Raw genomic sequence first — 25,200 nt, 5'->3', positions numbered from 1 at the left:
GAGTTCCTCGTCCGGTAAGATTTCTTTTTTTGTACCTACTTATTTCCACTCCATTCTATAAACTTGAGCTAGGACAAATTTTTCGGATGCTTTATGGATATAGATGTTGTCCAATTTCAATCAAATTTTTAGGGAACATACAATAGGGTTGGCCGTCTGATCTTTTTTTTGTGAGGGGGGTTGGAGATTAGTTTTGAAAAAAAAAAATTGGGAGTACCTCAAACGACTGTGGGAAAAATTTTGGTTCTCCAACTCTTACTATCACTTTTCTACAGAGGGTTCTTTTAAAATTTACATTAAAAATTTAAAAAAAAAAGTTTTTCGGAAAATTCTTTTGTGATATTTGATCATAATTATTATATATATACTCACTTAGATTTTTTGAACTTTATTTTCACTTTTCCAAAAATATCACATGACTTATGAAACCTACAATTTTGAACCTATTTTAAACTTGGATAAAACAACCTAAAAAAAGTGAGAAAATGTCAAGACAGTTCTAAATAGATAATATAATATAACCACTTATCACCAACAAATTTTCTTCTGAAAAAACATTTTTGAAAAATTTTTTAATGTACTTACCTAAATTTTAAAATTTGAAACCCCTGTAGAAAAGTGATAGTATAAAGTTCTACTGACGAGATCTCCACAATTTTTTTCAAATCTCATTTTCCCAATTCTTATCCAGGAAAATAAATAAATCTTTTCTAAATTTTCGAAGAAAATCAATTTTTAAATTTCATTTTAAAAAGAAACGCCGCAAGACCACCACACAACTTTCACATGAAAAAAAACTCATTTGAAAGAGTTAGGTAAGATGAAATATACATTCCGATTATTTACCATAATGGAATGTGACCTGATTCTATTTTTTTCCCAAATTTAATAATACAGAATAAACTGAATTCAACTTGAATAGAACTCCCGTTCTATTCAGTACAACTTCCACACGTAGCGTTATGACACATATTTTTTACTTAAAAAATAATACCAACGTATTAAAATCACAGCCTATCATTTACCCAGTGTCCATTCAAACTTTCTCCTGGTGTTTTGGGGGTGGTATATATGACATCCAAAAATAATTTTTTCAACAAGATCTCAAATTCATGCGCTAAAAGGGTTAAATGAGCTATGTATTTTTTCAAATTCCTGAGCAACAATATTATAGGATCATTTCCAACAAAAAATAAAAAATACCAAACGTGAATTTGAAAGCTTCAAACAGTCATAATGTTATTACAACGAATCATGATGAAAATTGTAGCTTTCGGACGTTTCGAACAGATTTCAAAGCCCCGAAATCTGAAATTCGAGACAAAAATTGGGAAACATGTTTTTTTTAAAATCCAAATATAGCATGTGAAAAAATATTTTAAAAAACCGCAATGACCCACAAGAATTAAACGCCGATACAATTGAGACCCGATGAAGTTGAAATCGGTATTTTAATTGAAAATTTCTTCTTAAGTAAGAAGGCCACCTTTCTCCATACTTTTCGAGAAAATACACACAACGTTTCAGAGAAAAGTACCCTGTTTTATAAAAGAAAATATTGCAAAGATAAATACTTATCTAACGACGATAAGAGGGGTTTTAAATGTAGTAACTAACTACCTAACAATCAAAGTTTCATCAAATCGATCTAGAAAACTTAAATTTGGCATGTGCCTCGTTTTGATGACCTCCCTCTCCCCCAAAAAACAATCATAAGCGGAATTTTGAACCGTTTTGAGCAGCTTTGGAGCCATCAGTAGTTTTTTTGTTCTTCAAAGATGCAATTCTCATAAAGTTTTACACAGATAAAGTTGAAATATCCTTAAACTCTACTACATTATTTCAGAAAAAATTCTTCCAGTAAGTTTTCTTTTTTACGTACTTTATTCTTACTTCTTCCCGAGTCACTACGAATTGTTTGCAGTTTTTAAATTAGGCACTGTTTGAATTCAAAATTAACAAAAAAAATCAATGGAAAATGTTTGAATAATTCGATCTTTACACTACAACTGCAAGCAAAGAGGTGATGCGCTCTTTTTAATTTCAAATAATAAAGCGTATAGCGTCAGTATGAGTCATACCTCTTTTAGAGATAAAGGTTTCTTCTATCTATATAATGTAAAACTACGCGAGTGCGCAACTTGCTGCGCTAGAACGAGATAACAAACGATTCGGATATTTCTATCTTTCGTCGATGACACAATAAAATCGAAAATTACATTGAAATTCCAAAACTTGGTAACAATTCGTTGGAAATGAAATTCAACATGCACTTAATAAAAAAGGCATAGGGGTAATTCTCAGAAAAAGGTAAAATTCGTGTACATGGCAAATTTCTCAACGGTTTTAGCATGAATTTTTTTTTTTTTTTTTTGGTCCATTCAAGAATGACCCCACACACATTTCACACATGGTATTGAGGTTTTTAGACCCTCCTTTCATTGGTGTACATTTGATTTTATACCCCAAATGTCCTTCGACTTGGCTGTCACACATCATGTTTTTGAAAATGAATGTTATAAAGTGTCATGAACTTCATTTTTTTTTGGAAAAATTGACACATTCTCATTATCATAGAACATGAAGGTCTCTTATTGTGCAAATTGCAATTGCAATAAGTCTATAGGAAGCTCACAATTCACATTTGAAAACTGTCACACACTTTTTGCGCAAATTTTCGAGCAATTTTCAATTATTTTTGGTAGCTTCCCAATCCAACATTTTTTTCTGGTGAGTGGCTGCACTGGTTCACTGTTCTCATAGAAATGTTACCCTGCACCGTTCTTTTTAAAAACTACATTACAGCTCGTTCTGATCGTACTTATCTGTGAAGTTTTGATATTTCGCAAAATCTGTGTCCTTCGGCTTGGTGTTTTCATTTACGCCAATGAACCCGCCAAAACCAATAATTGAGCACGGGAAGTTATTCTACATGATAAGTACACATTTATTACGTGTTAAAAATCGAATAATGTTCAGTAGGTAAGGCTAGAAACGAAAAAACGTTGAGATTGTCCTTCGGCTTGTCCAGCGCCCATTTGTCCTTCGACTTGGCCAAATTTCAGACAGCTGTACTTTTATCGCGCTAGTCGGCATATTACACGATAATACAAGCAAAATTTTACATTTTCTCCCTCCCCACACTTCACCTCTACCCCTACCAAAAAAATAAGTCCAGATTCGAACTCTGCGGCCTGAAAAACATAAATCGACATATTACACGATAATATAAGCAAAATTTGACAATTTCCCCCTCCCCACGCCTCACCCTCCACCTCTACAAAAAAAATAACTCCAGATTCGAATTCTACGACCTTGAAAACATGTCAATCGACATATTACACATCGATGAGGGTCGAATTCTAATTATCGCCGTTTTAGGGGGGCCTGGGTCCACAGTGGGGGGTATTGAATTGAGGTCAACACTAGAAAAGGGATCTGGGACACATATACAAATGATTCCCACTTGAAATTTTCCAAAAAAATGATTTTCGTTTTTCAAAATTATGCATATCAAAATCGACCCTCTTGCTGAGAATTACCCATGAATTGATTCTTTCATGAAAGTTTTTCTTTTTTGAGACGAGATTTAAAAACTAGTTGAAAAAATATCACTTGAGAAATCCACTGGAATCTGCTGGAAAAATAAATTGGTAAGATAAATCGAAAATTTGCTCCAAGTTTCTGTCAGAGAGTTGACCAGAGAGGCTGAAATTCAGTTTTGGAGGATTCAAATTTCACAATAAAGTGGAAGGGGATGAACATCAGTAAATATAAACTTGTTGGATGCTAATTGTGAGTATTTTTTTACCCCATTTTTCTGAGCATTTAAATTCAATCCCTTTTTCAAGTACTTACGAATAGAGGTTCCTTTTCTTTATTTGGAAACTTTTCAAAAAAGTTATAGTAAGATGAAATATACATTTCGATTATTTACAGTTGTGCATGGAACATTACCTGATTCTTTTTTATAAGCACAGAACAGCATAGGCTGAGTGAGAAACAATTTTTCACGTTACAACCTCGAGTTGAAAATTATAGTTTTAAAAAATAAGTTGATAGAAAATAATAAAGATAGCGCAACTATTTCAATTCAAGCTCAGCAGATAATCAAAATTGTAAAAACAGATTGTCGTCGAAATACGTTGATAATGCAGCTGGTCCATTTTCTGTAATCTGTAACTTTTTTTTGAAACCAAACTTTCAAAGATCGCCCGAGTTAACACAGAAAAAAAAAGAGGTCTTCTTCTGGTAAGGTTTCCTTTTTTGTAACTACATATTTAATTTTTGCACCACTCTGAGCGATTTGCACTTTTGGAAATTTTTAAATTAAAAAAAAGTAAGTACCTAGACCTACATGTTGTATCAAAATACTCAAAAGGCTGAACCAATTCTATTCCAATTTTTTTTTCAAGACGAGATTTAAAATCAGGCCAAAAAGTCATGCTTGAGATACCGATTGGAATTTGCTAGAAAACCCCGAAAAATTGTTTAAAATTCTAGCCTTAATTGTGAAATTCGAGTTTGGTATCATCTAAATTACTCGAGCTAGCTGTAAAATTAGAACAAATAAACCTCAAGGAAACACAATTTTTTTCGATACTTATTTCGAAATCGTAATTCTAACTGAAAATTTTCTTAGTAGACATTTTTCAATATCTCAAAAAAGTACACACGCCGTGAGAAAAAAAGTTTCAATTACCTTAACCCCTTTTACTGAATTTTTGAATTTAAAAATGTCTAGTTTTTTTTTAGGTTCTAAAAAGGCTTTGTTTCTTAATTTTCTTTCAATGTTTTCAAAACTTTACGATCAAAACGTTGTCTGATTAGTATTTTTTTAGGTTTTACTCATCAAAATGATTTAATGTACAATTTCAGAACCCCTAAAATTGCACATTTCAAACCCATTCAAAATTTTTCAAAAAAAAAGTGAAATATTCTCGAGCTTTCAGTGCCAAGTAGATTTTCACAAAAGGTTAAAAAACAGACACAGGGGGTCACAAATCGGCATCAACCTGTCCTTTTACAGATATCGAAGTGTTGATTTTTTAAATTTTACTCATTCTGTGACAATTTAAACTAGCAGAAGACGAAATCAAAATTTATATAATGCAGGTAGTATAAAAGTTGCTCATCTAAAATTGGTACATTAGGTATTTTTTTAAAAACACATACTTCGAAAAATCATAAAAATCTGGCATACACACAAGTTTATTCTTACCAATTCGAGGGCGTTAAGTAAGAAAATTTAATTTTTTTGCATAAGCCCTTAGTTTTCCCCTTATTTTAATGGCTGACAGCGGGAAGAAGATATCCATTTTCATAATTTTTCGAAACTTTTTCTAGATTGGAGGTGGAATAGAAGCTAGGGAAGAATAAAAAGTAGGGGTACTCAAAAATAAGTGAATTTTTAAACTCAAAAACCCTATTCCTTGAAATTCCAATGAAGGACACATCACATACCATTTTCGATTACCTATTTAATATTTTGACCAAGTTTACATGATTAAAAAGGGAGCTATTCAGAAATACTGAATCAAAAAACTCGCTATCTTAACATCATCAATTCATAACAATCCATAATATTTCACTTCATTTTTTCAAATGTAGTGAATATTGCGGAACGTTGTGCATCAAAGATTAACGACAGAGGAAGAAATTTTGAAAAGTTTAACGTAAAATCGCTATTTTAATTGAAAAGTCTCCTCAACTATGTACAAGCTCCGTTTTATCTCATTCATCAGAATTATGGATAAAAAAAATTCTTCGCTTGGTTTTGTTTTTTAAAGAGACCTAAAAAAAAATCTGAATTTATTTGTCTCCTTGTTTCTTTGTTCACTTTTTCAGATTTTTTCACCAAAAAAACAATTATGCATTGATTTTTGTCGATCCCTCAATGTCCCCCTTCCCAGTCCTTTCTCTCCATCTATTTTCAAAAAAAAAAAAACACGACCACACCAGAAAAAGAGATTCGCCTGTAAACTCTACATATGACCTATCTGGTAAGATTTTCTTTTTTCATAATTTTCACTATTGTCAAAGCTTTCTACGCAGTTTTATAAAACTTTTAAAGTTGAAAAATATTGAAATGCTCAACTGTGAGCTAAATAAGGGGACACGAATTCATCTCGAATCTTTATTCTGGTCAATTTTAATCGAAAAGAACATGCTCCTGATATCTTGACGTAAGATAAAACATACCTAGGGATATTTCAATTATTTAACGTACCTAATTGAACATGACCTGGATAGTTTTTTCAATTAAAATGAGGTAAAAGTAGGTATGTATATCGAAAAAAATTTCTTTCGGTAAGTTCTTTTTTTTGGCACTCAATTTTTACTCCCTTTTGAGCCACAACGGACTATCGGCAATTTTACAATTGAAAAAAAAAATATATTTAGGTAGAGGTATCTAATCTACCCACCTACGAAGAAATCACCAAAAAGTGTGCACTAATTTTTTCCCAAAATTTTGACTTTTTCGAAACGAGATTTAAAATAAATTCTAAAAAATCTCGCTCGAGGTATCCATTGACATTAGTTGGGAAAATAGATTGATAGGAAAAATCGAAAACTTGCTATATGTTTCAGTCTGAGTTGATGACTATTGACTAAAGATGGTAAAATTTTATTTTTGGAAGATTCCAATTTTGCTACCAAATGGGGAAAATTCTGTACCTATGACTTTCAACTCAAAAAGTAGGTCTCCACTTACGTCGGCCAAAAACGTTTGACGACCTTTTTTGCGATCTTGTCACACCTTACAAAAATTGCTAGTTCAGTTTTTGGACTCGAACCACCCTCGATGTCCCTTCTTAAATCCATTTTGAATAGAACTGACAACTGGAAGGAACTATACTGAAACACCACCATTGTACAAACAATGATTATTCATAACCCTTTTGGTAAGATTTTCTTTTTAGTATGTAATTTTACTCCTTTCAGGGCAATTTCCTGCAATTTATAAGACAGATAAAAAAAGAAAACATACAAAATATGCATGAGCAAAATTAGAAAACACGATTTTATTTTTGATTCGAGTATGTAAGCATGAACCCAAACTAAGAAAACCGGGCCATAGTGTGATGGGCGGAGTACTATAAGTAGTTAAGTACCTGCAATTCAGAACTTGAAAATCTTTATAAAATTCGCAATATCATGACGAAACACGATGAAAATCGTAGCTTTCAGACGTTTCAAACAGATTATTTCAAATCCACAAAATCGGAAATTCGAGACAAAAATTGGGAAAGATTTTTAAAAAAATCCAAATAAGGCATACGTGAAAAAATATTTAATTTTTTCACGTTATAATCTCGTTTCAAAAATTATGATAAAAAACGCGATTACCCATGCCAATTAAACATTTACAGCGCGATGTAAAAGTTGAAATCGGTATTTTAATTGAAAATTTCTTCTTAAGTAAGAAGGCACATGCAACGTTTCAGAAAAAAGTACTCCGGAATGTTGAAATTGGTAAGTACTCAGGTAAGTAGATATAAGGTGTAAATTTTAGACAGTTGAAATTAAAATTCAAAAAACCAGCTGGAGGCACCAAGTCGTTTTTTTCAAAAAAAATCAATCATTTTTCCCTAAAAATTATTAAAAAATTTCGCTTTGCCAAAAAACGTCAAAAAGTCTCACTTTTTTACCAACAAATTGGAAAAAATTTCGAAGAGTATTGGTCGTTTGTGAAGCAAAAGGCAGCTCTAGATTTTTTCAAAATGATTGATTTTGAACATTCTAAGTCCATCAGAGACATGTCAATGGTCAATGGTCATCATGAAGTGGATTGACACGTTATCAACGATGGAAATTGCTACTGATAGCCAAATTATCATCATAATTGTCTTTAAAATTCCTGAGAACTGGATGCTTTAGATTATACTTATGAGTAGATTTATGTTGTGCAATTTTTCAATAAAATTTTTAGGAGACATACAATAGAGTGGACCGTTCTTTGATTTTTTTTTTGGAAAACTGGAGATTGGATTCGAAAAAAATTTGAGGGAGTACCTAGTAGGTAGGTAAGGTACCTCAAATGACTTTGGCAAAAATTGTGGGTCTCCAACTTTCACCTTTACTTTTCTATTGAGGTTTCTTTTATGCAAATAGCAGAGAAATTTAACCGAACAAAACCTAATCAAAAGAACTACGATCAGGTCAGGCTTAAAAACCCTCACATTCGAAAGAGTTCGGTAAGATGAAGTATACATTCCAATAATTTAAAATTTTGGAACATTGCCTGTTTCTTATTTTTTTTTTCAAAGTTGAAGAACAAAATAAATTGAATTCAACTCGAATAAAACTCCAGTTCCATTCAGTAACACTTCCACACATTGCATGCAGCTATTTCAATTCAAGCTCAGCAGATAATCAAAATTAAAGAACCGATTTTTCGAAGCATTTCTATTATTACAGAAAAAAACGAAGTCCTCTTCCGGTAAGATTTCCTTTTTTGTACATTACTTAATTTTTAGACCATTTTTTCGCTTTTAACAATTTTTAAATTAAAAAAAAGTAGGTATAAGTAGGCTACAAGTATGTAGGCTACATGTATCAAAATACTCAAAAATCTGAACCGATCTTCTACCAATATTTTTTGGATTTTTCAAGACGAGATTTAAAATCAGATCAAAAAAAAACTGCTTGAGATACCGATTGGAATTTGCTGGGAAAAATCGTAAACTTGTTCGAAATTTTTAGCCTTGATAACAATAGGTCGACTAGAGATTGTGAAATTCGGCCTTGGTATCGTCCAAATTACGAGTACTGGGGCTGTAAAATGAGAAAAAATGAAGTTGTTCAATTTTTCAATCAAATTTTTAGGGAAAATACAATAGGGTTGGCTGTCTTTGACCTTCTTTTTTTGGAAGGAAGGATTGGAGATTGGAGATTGGATTTGAAAAAAAAATTGTGAGAGTACCTCAAATGACTTTGGGGAAAATTTTGGGTCTCCAACTTTTACCATCACTTTCCTATACAGAGGGTTCTTTTAAAATTTACATTGAAAATTTTCTAAAAGTTTTTGTGAAAATTTTTTTTGGGATATTTGATTACATATTATGCTTGCTTAGATGGATGAAAATAATTTATGAACTTTATTTCACCTTTCCAAAAGTATCGCATGACTTACGGAACCTACGATTTTGAACCTAGGTACATATTTCATACTTGGATAAACCTACATATAGAAAAGTGAAAAAATGTCAAAAAACAGTTCTAAATAGGTACTTAATTATAATCTTGACCACTTATCACCAACAAATTTTTTTCTGAAAAAACTTTTTTTTTAGATTTTCAATGTAAATTTTAAAATTTGAAACCCCGCTAGAAAAGTGATAGTATAAGTTGGGGACCCAAAATTTTCCCCAGCCTATTGAGGTCCCTCGCAACTTTTTTTCTATTCTCATCCTCAATTTTCCAAAAAAAAAACAAAAAGAGGCAAATGACCCACCTTAACATGCGATGATACTGACAAAAGCAGTGGTTTCGCCAGTAATATGTAGCTGTAGAAAAATATAACAATTTCAAATCGTGATTTTAACTGAAAAATTTCTTATTACGAGTAGGTATGGATATCTTACAATATTTCAAAAAAAATACACACGTATGATTTAAAAAAAGTTTCACCTTAATACCCTTTACCGAAATTTTAAATACCTAAAAAAATTTCTTCACCTGCTCTCCTTGCGATCGTTTTTTCTTGAAGGTTTCTAAAAACGATCGGTATATTCATTTATCTAACGTGGTTTCTTCTCCTTCATTTTATTTCAACTATTTCAAAACTTTACAACAAAACATGCGTCTAATTAGTTTTTTAGGTTTTACTCTTCAAAATAATAGAGTTTCAGAAATTACAAATTTTCAAATTTGTTAAAAATTTTTGAAAAAATAAGTGAAATGTTCTCGAGCTTTCAACGCCAAATACTTAGATTTTAACAAAAGGTTGAAAAACAATCAAGGGGTCACCAATCAGCATCAATTTGCATATTTGCAGATATCAAAGCGTTGATTTTGATTTTCTTACTCATTCTGTGATAATTTAAACTCGCAGAAAATACTTAGGTATTAAAAAAAAACACACATATTTCGAAAAATTATAAAAATTTGACATGGACATGTTATTTTTACCTATTCGAGGTCGCTAAGAAAAAAAACCTATTTTTTCGCATTTAAGCACTCAATACCCCATACTTGGTGCACCTAATAGGCACCGACCTTACTTGCTGACAGCGGGGAGAAGGCATTGACGGATCGAATCCACACTTTTAAATGGCACAAACGAACCAACTTTACAGATTTGAAAATTTCACTCAATTATAGACTTGCACAAAATATTTTTTTTAAATCCTGATTATCCTAGCGAATCCTTTAGTGATAATAAAACTCATTTGAAAGAGTTACGTAAGATGAAATATACATTCCGATTATTTACAATTATGGTCATGACCTGCGATTCTGTTCTTTTTTTTTCAAATCTAAAGTAGGTACTTTACAGAATACATTGAATTCAACTCGAATAGAACTGCAGTTCCATTCAGTAAAACTTCCACACATAGCGTTATTTGTGCACCATTCTGAGGGATTTGCGCTTTTGGCAATTTTTAAATTATAAAAAAGTATGTACCTATGTACCTACTTACCCAATATACCTACTCACTTTTGAAGAAATCACCAAAAAGTGTGCACTGATTTTTTCCCCCAAATTTTGACTCTTTCGAGACCAGATTTAAAATGAAGCCCAAAAAATATCGCTTGAGGCATCCATTGACATTAGCTGGGAAAATAGATCGATATGAAGAATCGGAAACTTGCTCCCGTTTCAGTCTGAGTTGACTATAGATGGTGAAATTTTATTTTTGGAGGATTCCAATTTTGCTACAAAATGGGGAAAATTCTGTATGACTTTCAACTCAAAAAGTATAGGTCTCTGCGTACTTCGGACAAAATCGGTTGACGACCTTTTTTGCGATCTTGTCACACCATACAAAAATCGCTACATCATTTTTTGGACTCCGCCCCTTGATGTCCCTTCTTAGATCCATTTTGAATAAAACTAGCGATTGGGAGGCACTATTTGGAACACGGAAATGACCGAAAACAATGATTATATTCAAAACGCTTTTGGTAAGATTTTCTTTTTACATAATTTTTACTCCTTTCAGAGCCACTTTCTGCAGTTTATCAGACAGATAAAACAAAAAAAAAAACATACAAAATATGCACGAGCGAAATTAGAAAACACGAATTTATTTTTGGTTCCAGTAAGCATGAACCAAACTAAGAATAAAACAGAGCCATAGATGTGATGGGCGGAGTAAGTATAGTTACTTTAAGTATACAGAATTTGGAAATCTGCATACGATTCGCAATATTACGACGAAACACGATGAAAATCGTAGCTTTCGGGTGTTTAAAACAGATTTCAAAGCCCCATCGAAAATTCGAAACAAAAATTGTAAAAGATTTTTTTTTAATCCAAATAAAGCATAATTATGTGAAAAAATGATTTAAAAAACCGCAATGACCCACAAAAATTCAACACTAATACAATTGAAGCCCGTGAAGTTGAAATCGGTATTTTAATTGAAAATTTCTTCTTAAGTAAGAAGGCCACCTTTCTCCATACTTTTCGAGAAAATACACACAACGTTTCAGAAAAAAGTACCCTGTTCTATAAAAGAAAATATTGCATACTTATCTATGTATATATCAAACGATAAGAGGTGTTTTGAATGTAGAACTACCCAACACTCAAAGTTACATCAAATCGATCTAAAAAACTGAAATTTTGGCTGTCAATTTATTTTTGTATGTTTCCTCGATTTAGCTTTAAATACCTAAGGTTAAAAATGTCTCCACCTGTTGAGGTAACTGCAATAACTGCATCCCTCGTTAGATCTGCTTCAAATTTTTTCAAAATGGTACTTACAGATTCGGAAACTTGAAATAAATAAGTAAAAATGAAAAATATACTCTTGACTACATTTTAAAGTAATCGAGCTGCGCCTTTTCAAACTGAGATTTTTGGAAAAAAATTAAAATCTTTGAAAAATAAACGAAATAACAAATATATTAAAAATCTTCAACATATTATTACAGAAAAAAATTCTTTCAGTAAGTTTTCTTTTTTAGGTATTTTATTCTTACCTCTTCCCGAGTTGGGTAGCTTTGGAGCCGTCAGTAGTTTTTTTGTTCTTCAAAGTTGCAATTCTCATAGAGTTTTACACAGATGAAGTTGAAATGATAAAGTCTACAACCTACATTATTTCAGAAAAAACTTCTTCCAGTAAGTTTTCTTTTTTAGGTACTTTATTCTTACTTCTTCACTAGCCACTACGAATTGTTTGCAGTTTTTAAATTAGGCACTGTTTGAATTCAAAATTAACAAAAAAATCGATGCAAACTGTTTGAATAATTCGATCTTCACACTAAAACTGCCAGCAAAGAGGCGATGCGCTCTTTTCAATGCGAATAATAAAGCGTAAATCGTCAGTATGAGTCATGCCTCTTCTAGAGATAAAGGTTTCTTCTATGTATATAATGTAAAACTACGCGAGTGCGCAACTTGCTGCGCTAGAACGAGATAACAAACGATTCGGATATTTCTATTTTTCGTCGATGACACAATAAAATCAAAAATTACATTGAAATTCCAAAACTTGGTAATTCGTTGGAAATGAAATTTAACATGCACTTGATAAAAAAGGCATGCATTGATTCTTTCATAAAAGTTTTTCTTTTTTGAGATGAGATTTAAAAATTAGTTGAAAAAATATCACTTGAGAAATCTGCTGGAAAAATAAATTGGTAAGATACATCGAAAATTTGCTCCAAGTTTCTGTCAGAGAGTTGACCAGAGAGGCTGAAATTCAGTTTTGGAGGATTCAAATTTCACAATAAAGTGGAGGGGGATGAACATCAGTAAATATAAACTTGTTGGATGCTAATTGTGAGTATTTTTTACCCCATTTTTCTGAGCATTTAAATTCAATCCCTTTTTCAAGTACTTACGATAGAGGTTCCTTTTCTTTATTTGGAAACTTTTCAAAAAAGTTATAGTAAGATGAAATATACATTTCGATTATTTACAGTTGTGCATGGAACATTACCTGATTCTTTTTTTTTTTTTTTTTTTCATGTTTAAGCACAGAAAAGCATAGGCTGAGTGAGAAAACAATTTTTCACGTTACAACCTTGAGTTGAAAATTATGATTTTAAAAAATAGGTTGATAGAAAATAAGGAAGATAGCGCAACTATTTCAATTCGAGCTCAGCAGATAATCGAAATTGTAAACACAGATTTGTCGTCGAAATACGTTGATAATGCAGCTGGTCCATTTTCTGTAATCTGTAACTTATTTTTGAAACCAAACTTTCAAAGATCGTCCGAGTTAAACAGAAAAAAAAGAGGTCTTCTTCTCGTAAAGGTTTCCTTTTTTGTAACTACATATTTAATTTTTGCACCACTCTGAGCGATTTGCACTTTTGGAAATTTTTAAATTAAAAAAAAAGTAAGTACCTAGACCTACATGTATAAAAATACTCGAAAGGCTGAACCAATTCTATCCCAATATTATTTGTTTTTTTTTTCAAGACTAGATTTAAAATCAGGTCAAAAAGACATGCTTGAGATACCGATTGGAATTTGCTAGAAAACCCCGAAAACTTGTTTGAAATTCTAGCCTTAATTGTGAAATTCGAGTTTGGTATCATCTAAATTACTCGAGCTGTAAAATTAGAACAAATAAACCTCAAGGAAACACAATTTTTTTCGATACTTATTTCGAAATCGTTATTCTAACTGAAAATTTTCTTAGTAGACATTTTTCAATATCTCAAAAAAGTACACACGCCGTGAGAAAAAAAGTTTCAATTACCTTAAAACCCCTCTTACTGAATTTTTAAATTTAAAAATGTCTAGTTTTTTATTAAGGTTCTAAAAAGGCTTTGTTTCTTAATTTTCTTTCAACGTTTTCAAAACTTCACGATCAAAACATTGTCTGATTAGTTTTTTTTTTTAGGTTTTACTCATCAAAATGATTTAATGTACAATTTCAGAACCCCATGTCAAATTGCAAATTTCAAACCTTTTCAAAATTTTTCAAAAAAAAAAAAGTGAAATTTAATATTCTCGAGCTTTCAGTGCCAAGTAGATTTTTACAAACGGTTGAAAGACAGTCACAGGGGGTTACCAATCAGCATCAACCTGCTCATTTGCAGATATCAAAGTGTTGATTTTTTAAATTTTACTCATTCTGTGACAATTCAAACTCGCAGAAGACGAAATCAAAATTTATAATGTAGGTAGTATAAAAGTTGCTCATCTAAAATTGGTACTTAAATATTTTTTAAAAAACACGTACTTCGAAAAATCATAAAAATCTGGCATACACACAAGTTTATTCTTACCAATTCGAGGTCGTTAAGTAAGAAAATTTAATTTTTTCGCATAAGCCCTTAGTTCCCCCCTTATTTTAATGGCTGACAGCGGGAAGAAGATATCCATTTTCATAATTTTTCGAAACTTTTTCTAGAATGGAGGAGGAATAGAAGCTAGGGAAGAATAAAAAGTAGGGGTACTCAAAAATAAGTGAATTTTTAAACTAAAAAACCCTATCCCTTGAAATTCCAACGAAGGACACATCACATACCATTTTCGATTACCTATTTAATATTTTGACCAAGTTTAGATGATTAAAAAGGGAGCTATTCAGAAGTACTGAATCAAAAAACTCACTATCTTAACATCAATTCATAACAATCCATAATATTTGAACGTCGTGCATCAGATTAACGATCAAGGAAGAAATTTTGAAAAGTTTAACGTAAAATCGCTATTTTAATTGAAAAGTCTCCTCAACTATGTACAAGCTCCGTTTTATCTCATTCATCAGAATTATGGATAAAAAAAATTCTTCACTTGGTTTTGTTTTTTGAAGAGACCTAGAACAAAATCTGAATTTATTTGTCTCGTTGTTAGTTCACTTTTTCAGATTTTTTCACCAGAAAAACAATTATGCGTTGATTTTTGTCGATCCCTCAATGTCCCCCTTCCCAGTCCTTTCTCTCCATCTATTTTCAAAAAAAAAAAAAAAACACGACCACACCAGAAAAAGAGATTCACCTGTAAACTCTACATATGACTTATCTGGTAAGATTTTCTTTTTTCATAATTTTCACTATTGTCAAAACTTTCTACGCAGTTTTATAAAACTTTTAAAGCTGAAAAATATTGAAATGCTCAACTGTGAGCTAAATCAGGGGACACGAATTCATCTCGAATCTTTATTCTGGTCAATTTTAATCGAAAAGGACTTGCTCCTGATATCTTAACGTAAGATAAAATATACTTAGGGATATTTCAATTATTTAACGAAATTGAACATGACCTGGATAGTTTTTTCAATTAAAATGAGGTAAAAGTAGGTATGTATATTGTAACCTTCTTGAATGAAACTTTGGAGCTTTCTTATTCAGTAAACTTTCGTACCTAAATGGAGTGAATCATGAATTTGAGAATTTCGCCAAGACTCCCAATATTACGACAAAACATTTTGAAAAACATACATTTTATACATTTTAAACATATTTCAAAGTCCAAAAATTAGCAATTTCAGAAACAAAATTTGGCGAAGATTTTTCAATTAAAATAAATGTAAGTACTTTGGTTCTATATACCTGGATCCCCTTTTTTGTTCAAAAGCTCCAACATCCAAAGAGAACACGTAAATGATGAATTCATTGAAAAAAATTTCTTTCGGTAAGTTCTTTTTTTTGGCACTCAATTTTTACTCCCTTCTGAGCCACAATGGACTATTGGCAATTTTTAAATTAGGAAAAAATATTTAGGTAAGGGTATCTAATCTACCCACTTATGAAGAAATCACCAAAAAGTGTGCACTAATTTTTTTCCAAAATTTTGACTTTTTCGAGACGAGATTTGAAATGAAGCCCAAAAAATCTCGCTCGTCGAGAATGTCTCCACCTGTTGAGGTAACTGCAATAACTACGTCCCTCGTTAGATCTGCTTCAAATTTTTTCAAAATGGTACTTACAGTTTCAGAAACTTGAAATACATTAAGTAAAAATAAAAAATATACTCTTGACTACATTTTAATTGTAATCGAGCTGCGCCTTTTCATAATGAGATTTTTGGAAAAAAATTAAAAACTTTGAAAAATAAACAAAATAACAGATGTACCTATTGAAAATCTACAACTTATTTCAGAAAAAATTCTTCCAGTAAGTTTTCTTTTTTAGGTATTTTATTCTTACCTCTTCCCGAGCCACTACGAATTGTTGGCCATTTTTAAATCAGAAAAAAGTACCTACATAGTACATAAGTACATCTACAAAGGAATGTTCAAACAGGCACTGCAAATAATAAGACGTATAGTGTCAGTATGAGTCATCTGACTCAAACCTCTTTTCGAGATAAAGGTTTCTTCTATGCATAAAATGTAAAACTATAGTTTTAAGTTGCGTTAGAACGAGATAACACACGATTCGCATATTTCTATATTTTCGTCGATGACGCAATAATACCGAAAATTACATTAAAATTTGGTAATTCGTTGGAAATGAAATTTAACATGCACTTAATAAAAAAGGCATGAATTGATTCTTTCATGAAATTTTTTCTTTTTTGAGACGAGATTTAAAAATTAGTTGAAAAAATATCACTTAAGAAATCCACTTGAATCTGCTGGAAAAATAAATTGGTAAGGTAAATTAAAAATTTGCTCCAAGTTTCAGTCAGAGAGTTGACCAGAGAGGCTGAAATTTAGTTTTGGAGGATTCAAATTTCACAATAAAAGGGGGGGATGAACATCAGTAAATATAAACTTGTTAGATACTAATTGATGACTTTTTTGACTATTTTTTACACCATTTTTCTGAGCATTTAAATTCAATCCTTTCTTTTGGTAGATTTGTCGATTTGCGTTATTCCTTTATTTGGAAACTTTTCAAAAAAGTTATAGGTAAGATGAAATATACATTTCGATTATTTACAGTTGTGCATGGAACATGATTCTTTTTTTTTTCAAGTTTATAAGTACCTACAGAATAGTATAGGCTAATAAGTGAGAAAACAATTTTACACGTTACAAACTCGAGTTAGAAATATGATTTTAAAAAATAGGTTGATAGAAAATAAGGAAGATAGCGCAACTATTTCAATTCCAGCTCAGCAGATAATCGAAATTATAAACACAAATTGTCGTCGGAAGAAGTTGATAATAATGCAGCTGGTCCATTTTCTGTAACATTTTTTTGAAACCAAACTTTTGACAGAAGATCCCCCAAGTTATGCAGAAAAAAACAAAGTCCTCTTCTGGTAAGGTTTCCTTTTTTGTAACTAGGTATTTAATTTTTGCACCAATCTGAGCGATTTGCACTTTTGGAAATTTTTAAATTAAAAAAAAGTAAATACCTAGACCTACATGTATCAAAATACTCGAAAGGCTGAACCAATTCTATCCCAATATTTTTTTTTTTTTTTTTCAAGACGAGATTTAAAATCAGGCCAAAAAAGTCATGCTTGAGATACCGATTGGAATCTTCTGGAAAATCCCGAAAACTTGTTTGAAATTCTAGCCTTAATAATAGGTCGACTAGAGATTGTGAAATTCGAGTTTGGTATCATCTAAATTACTGGGGCTGTTGAGAAAAAATGAACTTGAGCGAACACAATTTTTTTCTATGCTTATATGATAACCATTCTTTCTGCTGTTTTTACCTATACTTAAGCATTTCAAGTAATAGCTGTAAATATGTTTTTGTTGTTGCAAATTTTCACTTTTTTTTGACATTTATGAAGCTAATATAGTTGATAAGACTACATATTGTGGCAATTCAAACCCACCAAAGTATGTAGGTACGTAGATACCTATAGATCCTATAGATGTAGTTCGATTCTTCAATTCAAATTTCTAGAAGAAATACTACAATGATGTGAGATTGTCGAAATTCCAACTTTTACATGTCGACTGTATTCGTTTGTTTTTGTTTTTTTTGGGGGGGGGGGAGAATTGGAGATTGGATTTGAAAAAAATTGCGAGAGTATACTTCAAAAGACTGTGCGAAAATCTAAGCCCAATTATTGATAGGTAAAGCTATTCAAAAAAACCAAACATTTCAAAAATCGTAATTTTAACTGAAAATTTTCTTAGTAGGTAGCTAGGTACCTATCTTTAAATATCTCAAAAACGTACACACGCCGTGAGAAAAAAAAAGTTTCAATTACCTTATCCCCTTTACTGAATTTTTAAGTTAAAAAAATGTGTATTTTTTGAGGTTTTAAAAAGGCTTGGTAACTTTAGTTTCTTAATTTTCTTTCAAAGTTTTCAAAACTTTACGAACAAAACATGTGTCCAATTAGGTAGTTTTTTTTAGGTTTTACTCATCAAAATAATACAGTTTCAGAACCCCTAAAATCGCAAAATTTTAAACCTTTTCAAAATTTGAAAAAAAAAGGTGAAATATTCTCGAGCTTTCAGTGACCAGTAGATTCTCACAAAAGGTTGAAACACAGTCACAGGGGCCACCAATCAGCATACCTGCTCATCTGTAGATATCAAAACGTTGATTTCTTGATTTTTACTCATTCTGAGACAATTTAAACTCGCAGAAGGCAAAATCAAAATTTTTAATGTATGTAGCATAAAAGTTGCTCATCTAAAATTTGTAAGTACCTACCTATTTAAAAAAACACACATTCCGAAAAATTATTTTATTCTTACCAATTCGAGGTCGTTAGTTAAAAAATCCTATTTTTCACATTATTAAGCCCTTAGTACCCCCCTTATTCCTATTCTGTCCCCTGATTTTAATGGCTCCGATGTCAGCCATTAAAATCGTTTGACGACCTTTTTTTGCGATCTTCGTTACACCTTACAAAAATCGCCAGTTCATTTTTTGGACTGGGACGACCTTCGATGTCCCTTCTTAGATCCAAACTTTCGAAGGTCGCACGACATAACGCAGAAAAAAACGAGGTCCTCTTGGTAAGGTTTCTTTTTTTGTAACTACATATTTAATTTTTGCACCACTCCGAGCGATTTGCGCTTTTGGAAATTCTTAAATTTAAAAAAAGTAAGTACCTACATGTATCAAAATACTCGAAAGGATGAACCAATTCTATCCCAATATTTTTTGTTTTTTCTTTCTCAAGACGAGATTTAATATCAGACCAAAAAAGTCATATGTACTTGAGATACCGATTGGAATTTGCTGGAAAAACTCGAAAACTTGATCAAAATTCTAGCCTTACTAATAGGTCGACTAGAGTTTGTGAAATTCGAGTTTTGAATCATCTAAATTACTGGGGCTGTAAGATGAGAAAAAATGAACTTGAGAGAGCACAATTTTTTTCGATGCTTATGTGATAATCATTTTTTCTGCTCTTCTACCTATAAGCATTGTAACTAGTAGGTATCTGTCCAGCTGTACGTTATCGTTGTTGCAAATTTTCATATTTTTTTTGACATTTTGAAGCTAAATATAAATGTACTTGATTAAGAGTACCTACATAATACTGTGGCAATTTGAGCCTACCAAAGAGAGTATGTAGATATAGATGTACTATTGTACCAGTCCAATTCTTCAATTTAAGTTTCTAGAGGAAAAACAATGGGATGAGAAATTGTGAAAATTTTAACAATAATGTGTCGACCGTATTAGATTTGTTTGTTTGTTTGTTTTTTTTTTTTGATATGTAGATAGAGCTATTCAGAAAAACAAATTACGAAATCGTGATTTTAACTGAAAATTTTCTTAATAGGTAGGTACTAGGTACTAATATCTTTCAAGATCTCAAAAAAGTACACACGCCGTGAAAAAAAAGTTTCAATTACCTTATCCCCTTTACTGAATTTTTAAATAAAAAATGTCTAGTTTTTTTTGAAAGTTCTAAAAAGAATTGGTACTTTTCTTTCTCAATTTTCTTTCAACTTTTTCAAAACTTTACGAGCAAAACATGTGTCTAATTAGTTTTTTTCATGTACATTGTACCAACAATTTTAGAACCCCTCAAATTACAAATTTCGAACCTTTTCAAAATTAAAAAAAAAAAACAAAAAAAAATGGTGAAATATTCTCGAGCTTTCAGTGCCAAGTAGATTCTCACAAAAGGTTGAAACACAGTCACAGAGGTCACCAATCAGCATCAACCTGCTCATTTGCAGATATCAAAGCGTTGATTTTTAATTTTTACTCATTCTGAGACAATTTTAACTCGCAGAAGACAAAATCAAAATTTATAATGTAGCATAAAAGCTGCTCATCTAAAATTGGTACGTAGTAGGTACTATAGGTAGGTAGGTATTTAAAAAACACCTATTTCGAAAAATCAAAAAATCTGGCATATGGACAAGTTTATTCTTACCAATTCGAGGTCGTTAAGTAAGAAAATACAATTTTTTTCACATTTAAGCCCTCAGTAGCTTTCTTCTCTGTTCACTGATTTTAATGACTGACAGCAGGGAGAAGATAATATCTATCCATTTTCATAATTTTTCGAAACTTTTTCCAGAATGTAGGAGGAAAAGGAAGCTAAGGAAGAATAAAAAGTAGGGGTACTCAAAAATAATTGCGACTTTTTAAACTCAAAACCTCTATCTCTTGAAACCCCAACGAAGGGCACATCACAAATGCCCTTTTTGGTTACCTATTCAATATTTTGACCAAGTTTAGATGATTAAAAAGGGAGCTATTCAGAATAACTGAATCAAAAAACTCACTATCTTAACATCAATTCATAACAATCCATAATATTTCACTTCATTTTTAAATTTTTTCCAACAGTGAATATGTCTGCCAAACTTTAAACAACGACGAAGAAATGTTGAAAAGTCGAACGCAAAATCGCTATTTTAATTGAAAAGTTTCCTCAACTAAGTAGAAAATGTCTTTCATCAATAAAACTCACAAAAATACCAAACATAAACATTAGGGTGGGTCAAAAAAAAAGTAGGTCTCGGAATTTTCTGAAATTCAAATACTTGGTTTCTTTTTAGTAGAAATTAGCCCAAAATAATTTTCAGCTCCATCCTCCCCACACCAGGTGGCTGAGCCAATGTGCCTCAAAGTAGCATTATTTTAGCTAAAAATTCACGGTTTTTAGGTTAAAAGCTCCAAAATAGATTCTTTTAGCCTTCGATTTTGGAGCTTTTAACCCAAGAACTGTGAATATTTAGCTAAAACGACCTCACTTTGAAGCACCATAGCTCAGTCCCCCGGTGTCGCGGGGGGCTAAACATTTTTTTGGGCTAGTGTTTATCTCAAAAGAAAAGAACCACATAATTGAATTTCAGAAAATTCCGAGACTAACGTTTTTTTTCGACCCACCCTAAGTTTGTAAGGAAAGAAAGTTTTCGCTCTGTTTTTTCTCATTTATCAGAATTATGGATAAAAAGAATTCTTCACTTGGTTTTATTTTTAAAAAGACCTAAAAATAATCTGAATTGATTTGTCTCCTTGTTTTTTTTTTTTTTGTTTTTTCAGAATTTTTTACGGAAAAATGTGTACAAACGTGTACCTGTACCTACCAAGTAAAGTTAAAAAAATACCTAATAGAGTTTAATGAACCTCTGAACAAAAGTGAAAGAAATCACTCTTATTGTAAATGTTTATATCAGATAGAATTTTGAAAAAAAAAAACATTGAAAATTTTAAAAAAAATTGTTTAACACACGTTTTTTTGAGCATAAATGCAGGAATCAAAAAGATCGTATTTCGAAAGAAAAATGTTCTGTGTTCTCAAATTCAAATTTATACTCAGGTTTTTCGCAAAATGTTGAAAAAACAACATCAACAAATCCATTCTGATAGGTAGCTATTTTCTCAATACTCTGAGATTTAAAAAAAAAATATGAACACTGAACAGCGAAATTCCTGTATTAAATTAATTATTATCAAACCTTTTCACGTAAGTAGCCTATTATTTTTCGTCAAATTTCTTCGGTTTAAATGACACAAACGAACCAATTTTACAGATTTGAAAATTTCACTCAATCTTATTAGAATTGCACAAAATATTTTGAAAAAATTCCTGATTACCAATTTATTTTGTTTCTCCAAATTTATATCAAAAATAAAACATAAAAAAATTAAATCTTAAATTTTTGAAAAAAATGAATTTTTTCAAATTTAATTTCAAAAAGAAATACCTTAAAACAGGACGTTTTGAAAGAACCTCATTTGAAAGAAAGCAAATACGTGATTATACTAACTCGACAGTGTAAAACAGTACTTAACAAGACTGATACAAAACCCAAACTATTCCAATTTAATCAAACACCTCATTCTACTTACATTATTAATCGCAATACACCCGAATGTAAACCTGACCCGAGGTTTATCGAGATCAATCATCATTAAATTTTATTACCAGAAGAAACCAAATTCAGTACATACACAGATTACATTGACCTCGACTATACATATACAAACCTTCAGTACAAATAAATTAATGTAAAACATTTAGTTAGGTATCCGAAACAATCAGTTCATTTAATATCTAAGTTTAAAAATACCTACACAAAATATTCGTAGGTACTTATTAATGACGTTTCCTGTATATTTTTTTTTATCAATATTCAAGCATCACCAATAATGTATAAAAGCGTTCATCGACTGATGAGTATAGATATATTGCTGATAATTATTCTAATTACCTGACGAACTAATTAGAAGTATATAATTTTACAGTACAATGGGTTATTAACCATCACCTCATCCGAATATGTATTTTAATAACGAAAATACATACAAATACCTATCTATACATCGTATGATTTGAACAGAAATCAAAATCTGATGAAATATAACCGCTAATTACAAAATTTCGTGAGAAACGACGTAATTTCGAGGAAATGATAATGTACCTATAGAAGATGTGTCGATGAGGGTGGTGTGAAAAAAATTTCCAATTTCGTATAATACTACATTGTAATGTAGGTATCTATTGTTTCGTATACGAACGATATTTCAAAACTACCTAATTCATTTACTTATAACTCACGTAATTTTGAATTATTCCCAACTCAACACAATAGGTACCTTTGGTTCGAAATGATAGGTACATATATACTCGTAACACAGGCCTATGTAAAGTATTCTTATGAGCTGAAATTTCCCCATGATGAGATGCTCCTTACATAAAATACCCTTTCTCTTAACTTAATATCACGTTCTGGTGTATTTCTACTGAAAACTAGCTACCTATTTGTACGTGTTCGTCTTCGTAGTTCGTGTAGTAATTTTTACCCTGTTTCGAACATTGTACATAGCTAAATCAATGTAGGTAATTTAAAGGGACTGAAATGAATTTCACTACCGAAGATTGCATTTTTAATATCGAACAACGAAACGAGAGAAATAGATATACTCGATTAGCAAAATTAAGACTGTTTCAAATAACTAAAAACTCACAGTTTTGAACCCATGTTTTGAAATTATGGGTTCAAAATGGTTTCTAAATAGATTTATTCAAAACCATCAAGAAACCATTTCATAAAACACATCTGGCTCATCACACTTCCGAAGCTGAAACCAATTTATGGGAAAAGTCTTTAGTAAAGTACCTACTGAAAAAAGGTCCAAAAAATATAAAATCGAGCAGATAGTATCTAGAACAATTCACCCGGTGTAAAAAGGAATGAAATATTCAAAATAAACAATTCTTCGCAATCTGATATTTTCAGCAAATGGCTCGTGAAGTTCATTGCTTAAATTCGGAAACGCGGATCTCCATCGTGATGATAATTTTTAGCTCAAAACTGAGTTCATTCGTTCAAAATCGTAATAAATTTGAATTCAGAAACACTCATAGGAATTTTCAAAAATTAAAACTTCAAGTTTCCCAATGAACGTTTAATTTTCAAAATGATGCTGTAGGAAAGTACGAGCTGTAATTTGAAAATTTTGTAAAAAAAAAAATTACTACAGATGTGTAACAGTTGATGCTATTTTGAAATTCTCTGTTTTTGAGTTGACAGTTGAGATATACTCAAGAAACAAGGGATAGCTCTCCACCTAAATTTAGATTAAAACTTCGAAAAAACAAAAAGAGAGTGTGAAATATCGAATGTGATGTTTATGGAGGTGCTCAAGACGAATACAAGATCTTGATGTTTTGATTGGACCTCATCTATAAGCCTCTTCCACTAACCACATTTCATCACATGTGGTCAACTTTTGAAAAAAAATGTTCAAGTAAAAAGGGAACAACTTGAGGAGTGCGTCTTTGATTTGAACAGGATCACGATTTTTTAAAAGAGCATTTGTCTGAAACCTCCATAACTATAAAATTTCTGCTGCCCAAATCAATTTTTTGATTTTAGGTAAATTTTTTAAAATCTAAAACTGAATATTTTCGGCGATTTATGCTTTCTTTCAAAAAAAGTATTCCTGTTTGACGAAATTATTCACATTTGAGCCAATTTCCTGGCGAACACATACTTAGGTACCTTAAGTGCGTTTTTCTGGCCAGAATGTTCCTGCAAGGAAAACAATCTATTCGAGATGGAAATTCAACGATAAATGCTCATAAGTTTTTCCGTTGTCTTTTCAAGCAAAACGAGCAAGTAAATATTGAGATGAAAATTTGAAATTCAGATTTTCAGTTGATTCCTCTTGATTGTTACTGGCTCCAAGACTGGTACTGAGCTGGTTGCTGTTCGTACAGAAATTTGGTAAACATTTGCACGAATAGCTGAATCTCGTCTAAAATCACCCCCCCCCCAAAAAAAAAAAAAAATCCGTATTTCACAATTTTGAACCATTCTCGATCCTCCAGCGTAATTTTCAATCGTTAAAATTTTAAAATTTCTCCAGAAAGACTTGAAAATCAAATTTAGACAACTAGAAATCGAATTTTGGTTTAATCCCGACTTATATGTAGGTATTTAACGAGTTTATGCTCATTTGGCTTGATTTCCTGGCAAAAGCCTCAAGTGTTCATTTTTGACCAATATACTATATGATGATTGGCGAATATTGATCAAAAAATACCCTCGAGCTGCTGTTCACCTGGAAGTTAGCTCTGATGAGGATAAGAGCTTTAAACAAGTTGAGAATAATCCACAAACTCGATTTTTAGCTCCACAATTTAATTTCAACACTTTCAAAAGAACGTTCAAAATTTGGGAGAAATTGAAAATTACGCTGGAGGCTCCAGAATGACTCAAAATG

At 31.4% G+C, this 25,200-nt stretch overlaps 1 protein-coding gene across 2 annotated transcripts in view; it reads right to left on the bottom strand.

The window, feature by feature from the left end:
- The window catches only part of LOC135847977 (uncharacterized), a 746,225-nt gene that overhangs the window by 253,107 nt on the left and 467,918 nt on the right, over positions 1-25,200 (bottom strand). The window contains exon 1 of one of the 2 annotated variants that reach the window (XM_065367736.1): positions 12,154-12,465. The exons of the other annotated variant lie outside the window; for it this stretch is intronic. The gene's annotated coding sequence lies outside the window, so the exon portion shown is untranslated. Of the gene's footprint in view, positions 1-12,153; positions 12,466-25,200 lie in introns of those variants that run through there. 2 annotated transcript variants of the gene reach the window in all.

Source organism: Planococcus citri, chromosome 1, assembly GCF_950023065.1.
Source record: "Planococcus citri chromosome 1, ihPlaCitr1.1, whole genome shotgun sequence".
Classification (NCBI taxonomy): Eukaryota; Metazoa; Arthropoda; class Insecta; order Hemiptera; family Pseudococcidae; genus Planococcus; species Planococcus citri.
The sequence above is the reverse complement of the archived record's forward strand: the minus strand, read 5'-3'. Positions and strand labels throughout refer to the sequence as shown.